The 12,228-nt window shown below is 34.5% G+C and overlaps 1 protein-coding gene across 2 annotated transcripts in view; it reads left to right on the top strand.

Annotated features, from left to right (window-relative positions):
* The window catches only part of FAT4 (FAT atypical cadherin 4), a 175,533-nt gene that overhangs the window by 106,750 nt on the left and 56,555 nt on the right, over positions 1 to 12,228 (top strand). The gene's annotated exons all lie outside the window — the stretch shown is intronic.

Below are 12,228 nucleotides of genomic sequence, written 5' to 3'. Positions count from 1 at the left end.
ACACTGCTAAACAACAAAACCAGAACACAGTATACTCATTCTACCTCGTTTTTTCCTATAGGATTAAATTTTAAATGGTAGTTTAATGAGTTGAGACTATAACTCAGTTAAAAATAATATTTTATTTAACTATAATTAAAAATTAAACATCCCCCTTCATTCTGTATTCCCTACTGTTACTTTTTTTCCCCAGAAATATGTACTGTATCAAGTAAAATTTTTTTTAATTTTAAAGATTTTATTTATTTGTTTGAGAGAGAGAGAGTATGAGCAGAGGGGAGAGGCTGAAGCAGAGGGAGAAGCTGACTCTCTCCTGAGCAAGGAGCCCGATGCAGGACTCGATCCCAGGACCCTAGGGTCATGACCTGAGCTGAAGGCAGACGCTTAACCGACTGAGCCACCCAGGCACCTCTCAAGTACAAAGTTTTTGAAGCTAAAGTTTCAACTTGGCACAGTAATGAAGGTCCTGCAGAGAACTCATCACTATGTGGTTCCTTCTAAGAGGGCAGCTGACTTTAAAGCAGTTAGTGCCCTTCACATGGTTTGGCATTCTATTCTCAAGTAGCCTTCCTTAGAAGAGTTTTCCTTATCATTGTCTTATATGTGCAATAAATAAAATAATATGATTTTAATATAGTAAGTTGCACAGAATTATCAGGGAACCTACAACAATACACTTAAAACATTAAATCAGAGAATTAATTTGCAAAATGGAAGTATATCCTGAGGTAAATACATAGCTCTGTAGTTAAACTGAGGCTCAAATCTCACCTCTGCCATTTCCTAGCTACATAACCTGGCATAAGTTTACCTTCATGTTCATATTGATAAAATGAATATACTAATTTCTACACGAAAAGCTTATTGGCAGAAATAAATAAGAGAATGACTTAGTTTAGCTTTTAATATTAGTCAGCATGTTTGCTGAACATCTGAAGCTCAGTAAGGCCAACCAAAACCTTTTGACTCTAACTACTCCCTACCCTCCATAAATTGCTCTGTGTCCACAAGTTCCCAATTGTTGTTATTATTCTTTGTTCCTCTTTCTCTGTACCCCACATTGAACAAGTCCCTTGACAAGTAGACTCTGCCTTAAAAAAAAATATCCAAAATGTTCTAAATTTATCCACTTTTCTTCATTTCTACTACCACCACTTTGGTCTAAGCCAGGGCTAATATAATAGCTCTCTAACTGCCTAACTTTTCTCCCCAAAGTACATTCTCCAACAAGCAGCTCATGAACTTTGAAACTATAAATCAGATCATCATGCCCCATCGCTTGCTTGAAAACCCTTCAGTGGTTTCTAAGAATAAAGCCTGAATTTCTCACCATTGACACATGGCATTAAATGACCTGGCCTCTGTCCACCTGTTTGACCTCCTCTCTCTCCACCCACTGCCGCCTTCATCAGGCGCCTTCCCTCGAGCCCTGGGCAGGCTCAGCCATGGTCACCTCCCAGCTCTGCATTCAGTGTCATCAGGTTGATGGGTTGAAATCGGCCAGTGTGGAAGTATTTGCCACACCAAAATTTACAAATGCTGCCAGTCCGGTGGCTTGCTTCTGGAGAGTACTTGTCAAACTTTTATTGCAAATTGCTAATGTCAGTTAATCTGCCCTCTTTTAATTTAAAAATCCCAACCTTGTCCTGCCTTTTCCCCTGTGCCCATGTGCTTCTCTTTATCTGGAGTGTTCTACTCTATAGCTGGCTTTTTTTTTTTTTTTTTTTTTTACGGTCAGACACATCATGTCTTGCTCATTTTGTTGTTATATCTAGGTGAGATGTCAACTTCTCAGAAACAATTTATCTGACTACCAATCTAATGTAATCCCCTCTCTGCAGTGTCACTCTCTATCACTTTACCTTGTTGTGATTTTTTTTTTAGGATTTTATTTATTTATTTGACAGAGAGAGAGAGAGCACAAGTAGGCAGAGCGGCGGGCAAAAGGAGAGGGAGAAGAGGGCTCTCAGCTGAACAGGGAGCCTGATGCGGGACTCGATCCCAGGACCCCGGGATCATGACCTGAGCCGAAGGCAGACGCTTAACCATATGAATCACCCAGGCACCCTACCTTGTTGTGATTTTGTCTTAACATTATTATCCGAAACTGTATGCTTATAAATAATACATGAGTATGTGCATTTTGTTTACCCCATCAATAGCTATCCTTCTTCCAGTAGAATGGAAATTTCCTAAGTCTTGTCAAGAAATGAATTGCCAGAACCACCCAGAACAGAACCTGTGACATAACAGGTGCTTAATTAAATCTGTTGAATGAAAAACTGATTTAATGGGTGAAAAATGATGATAATTAGTAACCAATTAATCACCGCCCTGTTATTTTAATATACGTGTTATTTCGTATTTATTTACCATACTTTTAGTTTATTGTATATTTATCACTTGCAGATTTTTTCAAAGGACCTACCAAAAAGGAAAAGTGCCAATCTTTTTAAACTCATGGCTGAAATTCCAGAAGTTTTTGCTATGTTGGTTGTGGTCATTCAAATTGACCTCTTCTTTGAAAAACAGCACAAGTGTTTAAGGCTCTGTAGTGTTTAGTGTGATGTGATAAATTGCAGTCATATGTAAGGACCCACTGAAGCATTTTATGGCTTTAATTTCAGTTTCAAATACTTAAAATAGTGTTTAAGCTATGTTCTCATGACTTTCCCCTGAACCTTCTGGATCTTATTCAATTCTGTTATCTGTTAGATGTTTCTAGGTAGGACTTGTGCTACTCTGTGCTATGCCACCTACCTTTTCTTAATTTGATTCACTAATTCAAAATCTGCATAAGAAGAAACCACGAGCTTTTGAAGTGTTACCATTTGGCAGTTCTTTTGTATGTGGGCTTCGCAAAACAAAAAAGTGTGAGCCTTCCATATCTCTCAAATATGCAAAGCACCTTTTTAGCTACAAAAACTATATCATACATATGGTATTTAGCTTCATGTGGCTTAATAATAAGGGCCTATGACTCTTCACATGCATGTAATATGAGAAGATTCACTTGTTTTGAGTTTCGTTGTAGAAATTTTGGTGTTTAGATATACCATCCCAATACATAGACATCTATACAAGTAATTTTTCCAGATCTTTTTGATATATGTTTTTTTAAATTCAAGATGATCTTCTGCCCTCACCAGTAAATTTAGAATCTGTGAATCATTAATATCTGCACTACTCTTTCAAGGAACTGCATTAATATGTGAGAAAGCAGTAAAACAAAGTGATATGACAATAGGGGAATGTTAGTTATAATTCAGTGTATAAATTGGAAGGATTTTGAAAGAGAACTGTCTATGAAAAACTTCCAAATTAGAGAAACCTGACTTAAAATGGTAGTTTTATAGCCAGAAGCCTTCTTGGAGATGAGCCAGTCCATTTTCTTTATATTTGAGATAAGAAAAGTGAGGCCTGGAAAAATAGGCAGTTTGCCAGAGCTTGAAGACCAAGAGTGACAGAGTCAAGAACAATATCAAGGATTTCTGCCTTTCAACTGAGTTCTTTCTCACGTCTACTGTATTTATGAAGCAGGATCTGCTGACTCTCTGCATAACATAGATTTCCAGAAACATGATTTTAAGAAAGCTTCTCTTCTTATATGCTGTTCATTGTATCCTCCTAATGCGTAAAAAGTTTAACTGTTATTTTTTCCCAAATAAATTAATGTTTCAAAATATGTTTAAGTGAAGTCAAATTAATTAGAATCAGTAATTTCAATATTGATCTTTTGAAAATAGGCTTAAATTTAGCCATTGTTCAAATTAAATTGCTAAGTAGGAGAATATATAAAAAAATTCATTAGGCTTTCCAGGTAGAAGATGATAATATTACCAATTATCCCTGCCAGTTGTCATTTTGCATTTATTAAAATCAAACCATGAGGCTGATTTAATAGACCTTATAAGTGAATTCTGAGTACAGTCAATGAGACACTTATGCTTTTATGGGCTACATTAATGTGTGACAAATATCTTGATATTGTTTTGTCAGAAAGTATTTGTGGAGCAGTCTCTTTCAGCTCTTCTACGTACTGGTGAATGGTGAAAAGTGAAAATTTCTGTTCTCAAAGATAGACAAAAACCAAAATATAATACATAGACCAGGAGTGATATGAGATGCTATGAAGTTAAATAGAGCAGGCTAAGTGGCAAGAGAGTGAGGAACTGGAGGTATAGTTTTTGATCGTATAGTCCGGAAAGTGAAATGTGAGGATCTAGGTAAATAATGTTGCTTGCAGATGAAAACAGCCCTGAGGCAGGGATCAAGTTAACCACACCCAAAGAACAGCAGAAGGTCCTGAAGGGCTGGACTACAGTGAAAAAGAGAAATTCTGTCTTGGAGGATGAGGTAGGCAGAAGCTAGATCACATAAACATTTTAGGGTGGGGTAAAGAACTTTAATTTTGTTCAAAGAGAAAGGTGAAGCCTTGTTAGGGTTTGGGACAGGGAGTGACAGGGGGCTTTGGAAAGATCTGGTTTTGTGGAGAAGAGATCTGGCTTTGTGGTAGTGATGAAGAACAAGAGCAGAAGTAGAGATGGTGTTTAAAAGACCATGACGGCAATCCCTGAGATAGAGTTTGAAATTAGGTGACAGTGTGGAGGTGGGGTGAAGGAACGAAATTTCTTATCCATTTTAAAGATTGAGCCAGTGGGACTTGATAATGAGATTGGAGGTGTGGGAAGTTAAGGAAAAGAGATGAGTCAAACAGGAGTCCTAGAATATTTGCCTTGGAAATTTGGAGATGGAGAGAGAGAATTTTAGGATAAATTATCAAGAACTATTTTTTGGATATAGTATATTTTAGATCTGAGATAAACAGTGGAGATGCCAGGTAGATAGATATAAAAGTTTAGTTCTCATGAAAGACACTGGGGTAGAGACAACATGGAGTCATAAACTTTAGATGCTCTCCATTCTGGGCATACTGAGTGCTTGTATGTGCCAGAACTTTACACTATATTGTCTCATTTAATTTCATCACAGCCCTGTAAATTAGATACTTTTATTCCAATTTTATGCATTAAAAGAAAAACAAAAACCCTGAGTATCAGAGAAGGTAAGCAACTTGGCTTAAGCATGCAGCTGTTTTTCAGTGAAAACAGGATTCAAAACTGGTAGACCTGGGCAAGGAGAACATTTCTTGACCATTACTCACTGCTTCCCACATATTAACTTATCTACTTGTGATATGTTTTGTATAGACCATGTTCATAAGAATTTCTTCTCTCTGGATTAAATGTTATTTTTATATTAAAAAACACATTGGTTTATAAAAAAAACTTGTGGTTTTCAGCCATTAAAACAGCTTGCAAAATAAGAATATTCATAAATTTGAAATCAAAGGATTGATATTCTCTTCAAATCAGGAAATGTGTATCTAAAGTTTTATAAAGTGCAAAACAAATGTTAGATATTTTACTAAGAATATACAATATGTATGATACACACGTACATATACATATGATGATTCAGTTGGGCTGTGTGCTCACGTTTGCATTTAATTTGGGGGTGGGAAATTAATCAGTGCACAAATTAAATACATTATTCTTTATCTGTTCTTAGTCTAATATATAAAAAGGGATATAGAGATATTCTGGATATAGATTTGGCCAAAAAGTTTAGTTATGAAGCATCTATGTGTCAGCATAACTAATAGGTCTGAGGGGAAAAGTTCAGTTATTAGCATTTCTAATTAAGGGCATTTATCATCTGACTGAAAGAAGGACTAAACTTCATTCTTATGCAGGGGTAGAAAATTACTTTTTAATGGAGGGGAAACATGATGCTTTTGCAAAAGTTGATTCTGAAAGCTAAAAGGGCTAATCACCATGTTTTATTTTCTTGGTGAAGATATGATGACATTTGAATTAATGCTATCTGTCACATTGTTTGGTTGAGACAGTCATTGCATTACAAATGGCTCTATAATCAAAAGAGAGCTCAGAAATGTGGAATATGACATATTACATCTGAAGATAGTTGTTTTTTTAAATGTTCCAGAAAGATGGCATTTTGTCAGCATTATTTGTGGGAAAATGTTGGAGAAGAGCTTGCCTTGTCTGTTATGATGAACATTTTTAATAATGAAAATTGCTTGGAAACTTTCCATAAGGCACCAGTGATTCCATAAATCAGATAGAACCAGGATTATCTTCAATTACTAAAAATTAATTGCATTTAACTTGCTTTCATATTTGAGTCTAAGGCAGTTTTGGTTATTTCCATCTGAGTTGTTGAAGGAAAGTCTTTCCACAAAAAATTTACTGATCTAGTAAGCTTTAATTCAGCAATTCATGAAATCAAGCAGTATCCAATATAATAGAAGGAACCTTCGCAGAGCTGTACAAGGCAAGAGATTCATATAGACGAGGTGAGCAGAAACAAGGACATTATACTAGGCATTTGCTGACTGATTAAAGCGAGGTTACTTTCCCTATATGGCACATGAGGAGATTTGGAGTCAGTTGAGGTAATTTGTGCTGAAGAGGCAAGGGCTGGTTGATTGACCCAGGCCTCTGTTTCTGGGAGAAACCCCAAACACAGAAACTTAGTTTTAAGTTCTGGTTTGCTGATGGGAGGCTTAGCATGAATGACTCCATCTTGGGCCAAATAAGGTTACTTTAACAAAATATTTGTCCTAGATGAGAATTTTGTTTCCAAGGTTGATAACTGATGATTATTTTACTTCCACTTATTTCTAGTAAGGCTTTGTACCATATCTGTTAGTGACATAAGTATTATTATAAATTATTTATTTATATACTTTTCTTTAAATCAACTACTCTATAGTAGGAAAAATATTTCCTATGTAGAATTTCATTTATCTATTCATAAGATACAAATACCAAAACATGATTTAACCTCCAAAATTCTGTTAAATAAGAGTTAGAATTGTCATTATGTTGCATAGAATTAAAATTTAATAAAATAATTTCAATCTACACTTTATTTACTCATATAAGCCATAGATATAAGTAGACAAAGGACCCAACGTTGAAATGGAAATAAACTATTTGCAATGGAAAGGAAAATGTGTATGTTACTTAAAAGATAAACATTAAGTATCATAAAAACTAAGTTGATCTCATTGTTAGTTTTTTTTCTTTTCAAAAGTCCTTTAATTTTATCCTGTTAAAACATAATCATTTTGTAGCCTATTTTTTATAATTATTTCATAAATATGTAATTCAATATTTTCACTAAGTAGGCAGGAGGAAGGTTGTGTTTAGCATTTGAAGGCAGCCTTTGGTGTTTCAGAGTTTTAACAGGGGTTGAGGATTTTTTTTAATATCCTCTAAAAAGTAATTCCTCAAGACCTACTTTTTGTGCAGGATAAAATATTTTATTAACATTACGTATAACTTTATAAAATTTTTAAATTGTGGTAAAATATATATATAAAACCTAATTACCATTTTAATTATTTTTAAGTGTACAGTTCAACAGCATTAAGTACATTCACATGGTTGTACAACTTTTCCATGTCATTTTCATAATGTTATTATATAGTTGCTTTAATTTTACTTATCACCTCTATTTAGTATAAGAATTTATCAAGGAAATATAGTGTTTTGTTTGTTTGTTTTGTTTTGTTTTTAAAGATTTTATTTATTTATTTGACAGAGCGAGAGAGCACAAGTAGGCAGAAAGGTAGGCAGAGGGAGAAGCGGGCTCCCTGTGGAGCAGGGAACCCAATGCGAGGCTCGATCCCAGGACCCTGGGATCATAACCAGAGCTGAAGGCAGACGCTTAACTGACTGAGCCACCCAGGCACCCCGAAATATAGTGTTTTTGATAAGGATTCCTGCAGAGATAATTTAAAAATCAGGTGTTATCTAAGCATATATATACCTAATTGATATAAATATATTTGTAGAACTAATTAGCAGAAATAAATTACATTATAAAATGTAATTTCTAAAATATTAAACTTCCGGTCATATTTAAATGTTCCATACTTATTTGCTTTATACATTTGCTGAATTCAAATTTAAATCTCACCACAAAAGTTCCAATGTTGTTATAGAATGGCTGAAATTCAGTGCATTTTCAGTGGATGGCTTACGAACTGTGAGAAAACCGTGTTTACTTCCTGGGAAAGAAAAAAAGAAGCTAATACTTTACTACAACAAACACACACCCAGTCAGAGGACCCATTCACCAAATGTTTGATGTCAAGAATGAAATCGGCTTTGTTGCAAAGCAACAGATTTCAGTTAGGCAAAAATTTTTATTTCTGCGGAACAGTTTTTCGTATTTCACGAAAGTATGTTTAATTTATAAGGGCTAACATAAAAAATGTAATCTCCCTGCAGTTTGAACTTTAATTACTCATTTAGATTCATTTATTACACTTACTAAAGATGTATTTTCTGATAGAGCAGTTGTCTGAAACTTTTTTCTTTTTAACATCTTATTATAAATTACCTTGAACTTTATCTTGATATATTTGAGCTTATTAAGCCACCAGTGTCAAAAGGCTTAATGCTTATTTAACTTACTTAATAATTTCCCAAATTCAAAAATATAGAGTATGACTCAGACAAAGCATGGAACTACCCACAGTAGCATGGATTTTCAGAAGATTAAGCTGTGAATATTCTTTCTCTGTGTACGTAATTTATTTTCACACACTTTTAAGAATGCTTTTCAGAATCATGTGCATTGTTTGCTATTTGCTTTAAAAATTCCAGGTTTCTATCAATTTATTCATGTTTATTTTACATTTATATGTATATGTATATACATATATACATATGTATACACATGAATGTGTATATATACAATACATAAAATTTTACAAAATGAAATTTGAAGTTCTTTTTGTCTTCCGACTCATAATTATATTTGAAATGTCCACTGCACCTCCTAGCCTCCACGGTTACAAATTTCTGAGACCTTAACTTTTTATTTCATTTGTATCTTCAACCCTTTTCATTGGCCCCCCATCAGCCACTAGGAGTCTGTGTCATTACATCCTGCCTCTTCTTTCTGATTGCATCTGTTTTTCATAAATCAATCCCAGATGAAATTGAAAAATCTTGCCCTATTACGCCACTGCCTATATAATTCATCATTATCAGATCTATTCAAACTAAACATTGGCCCCTCGTATTCTGATTCTTCTCCTGGGACTCAGGATTAATTGGGACCCTCTGTTTATAAGTAGTAGACTATCTCCAAAACTTTGACCTTTGTCTGCAGTCTTGTTCTCTGACCCCAGGCTTAGGCTAAGGCCTGTATTCCCAGATGTATATTTCTAGAAGTATTCAGCTCTTTGAACTTTCAGCCAGTCACTAGACCAGATTTCATATAAAGAATCAAAGGAAAAGACTACAGAACGAGGACACGGCCTAATGGTATGCAGTATGGGTTTATATAAAGATGAATTAAATAAAATTATCCTGCTCTCAATTAGCTTATAACTTAATAGAGGATATGGCAGAAGTGCATTGATAGTAATGATAATATAGAGTGAAACATCTGTAATAAGAATGGCATAGTTTATCTGAGCCCAATGAACTAAAAAAAGATTTTTTTAAGAGTTCAAAATTGGCTTGCTCTTTCCACTATGGCTGAATGTAAATAAATTGCTTAAATTCTTTGAGTCTAATTTTTCATCAAAAAAATTAAACAATACCTACATCATGGAATCTGTATATTAAATGAGTAATACATACAAAAGTTTCATATATGTATATATACCATATGTATCTGATTTCAAGTAAGTGTTCAACCATATATATATACAAGTATGTGTATATATTCATTTATATTTCCATTTATAGATAAAAAATATGGGCTAAGTTTACACAGAATAATTGATATTTCATTTTTTGACATAGGAATGTTGAGGCTTTTTTGGCAACTTGCAAGAGGCGACAACAGGTAGTCAGTTGCATGTACCAGCCTGGAGTCAACAGAAAGTTCTGGACTAAAGATAAAGTAATAGTAAGCACTGTGTAGCACTTCACAAGGAATATAACAGAAAGATGTTAGGAAACAGGAACATAAAGACCCTAGACCACTTCTTCACACAGTTAAGAAGTAGAGTATAAAAACAAGCAAACACAGAAAAGCAACAATGAAAACATGACTTCATTATTCAATTAGTAGGTAAGAGGACAGGCTAAGATTTGTGTGGGCCAATGACTAGGGAACTTGTGTCTTTCATCTGAGATGAGTGATATAGAAATGAAACTTATTTGAAATCAGAGGGGATTCCATATTTCTTTCTTGATTTCATCTTCCTGCTTAAAGTTGAGAGGCAGTGACTTCCAGAGCTCACACTATCAGTAGAAAAAAATGAGGCGGGATCTGGGTGTATGGTGGTAGGCCCCATTCCCAAGAACAAAAGTAAAATATATTGGAGGCAGAATTCAAATGTAGGGTTAGTTAAATCTCAGTAAAAGACTTAGAAAGTTAGAACAATGTGTTTGTAAGGTTTCCTTGTAAAACTGAAAAAAGTAGGTAAGACCTGCATGCACATCCTTTGGGGCAACAAGAAAGGGAGACCACTGGAGAAATTGTGGTTCACTCTATCAGTTCATGAAGAAAATAGGAAGAGAACCCTAAGTACTTATAAAGTGAGTTGTGGTGGCTACTAAGGGGAGAGTAGGGGAATCTGGGGATCATTCTTTGCTTGAGAAGAGTCCCCACGTTGATATGATCTCTATTGTTTCTATTTAGAGAAATTAAAATTTGAAAAAATGATTTTGAAAATGCATCTAAAGGCAGTTGATTTGACTTTTAGTTGTGGGACAACCCACAGAATCTAACCAAATTTAACCATCTATGTGGCTGCTTTCAAGCCAGGACCATCTGTTGTTACTGGTGTGCTTTTAAAATCTTCTGGAAAATTAGACCTTCTCGGGTATGAAGACAGTGAGATTAAACTTGCTGAACATTTTCCTGCATAAACAATGTTTTTTCTCTTTTTGCTTACTAATTCAGAAGACATAACAGCAACAATATTTATGTAGTTTATAGACAAAGGAAGAAATCACATGTTCCTGACCAAATGAGTTAGTCATCATTTTATGTGGTTTTCCATATGTGTGTCATCAGACACTTTAGAATACCAAAGACAAAACCTTTGGTTGGCAGTTACTGGGTTATTTCTTAACAAGTTTAAGTATATATTGTTGATTAGAGAGCAATGTGTATACCAGAAATATGTAGGTCTTCTTTAAATTCTCACTGTAAGTTATCAAATTTTTTATTTTTAAATTTTCAAGCAACATGTCCTCCACAAAACTATGAAAGTTTTGAAAGCTAAGTGTCTCATATTGTTATACTACAAAAGAATCATTAAGAGGAAAGGATGGCTCAAATATTTTCCTAAATAATATTATTATATAACTGACTCAGAAGTTTTGTTGGGGAACAAAAATCCTGGGAATTATGATATTGAAATCTGTGAGATTTAAAAACGAACCTTCTATAAGTCAGTTTTTAATTTTTCTTGTTTCTAAAGCAAATACAAGAAAAAGGAGTAATAAAGAATGCATTTTAACCATGTGCCAGTCACTCTGCTAAGCATGTTACATTTCCCTCAATACTTCTTTGGGGTAGATTCTGTGCTTATTATTCCCATTTTACAGATAAGGAGACTGAAACTTAGTGAGTAGAGTTCAATGTCAGTAGAAGATATGAAAGAGCCCTCCATCTCCTCCTATCCTTTGCTTCTAGGACATTGATTTAGTTATTCCCTCTCTCAATTCATCATAGTATACACACTCATCTTCCCATGACAGCCTCTTTCGCTCACATTAAAGCATAGATATCCTCTACTTACATTTTTTCAGTGTAACCAGAGGAAGAGATACTAACATGATGCAGATATTTAACTTCCATTTCACCAAATTATATATAATTAAACACACATAAGAGATTTAGGCCAAACATTGGTCATCAATAATACCCCGAAGATATTTAGTTAGCTTTAACATGACTCTTGTGAGAAATTCTAAATCTCTATGAACTATGAGAGACAATGGACTCTGAGAAACAAACTGAGGGTTCTAGAGGGGAGGGGGTGGGGGAATGGGTTAGCCCGGTGATGAGTATTAAGGAGGGCACATACTGCACGGAGCACTGGGTGCTATATGAAAACAATGAATCGTGGAACACTATATCAAAAACTAATGATGTAAAGTATGATGATTAACATAACATAATAAAAAAAAATCAGTGGCATAAAGAACAACAACAAAAAAA

Source organism: Leptonychotes weddellii, chromosome 2 (assembly GCF_054177405.1).
Source record: "Leptonychotes weddellii isolate Sample4059 chromosome 2, ASM5417740v2, whole genome shotgun sequence".
Lineage (NCBI taxonomy): Eukaryota > Metazoa > Chordata > Mammalia > Carnivora > Phocidae > Leptonychotes > Leptonychotes weddellii.
This window is presented reverse-complemented; position numbering and strand designations above follow the sequence as displayed.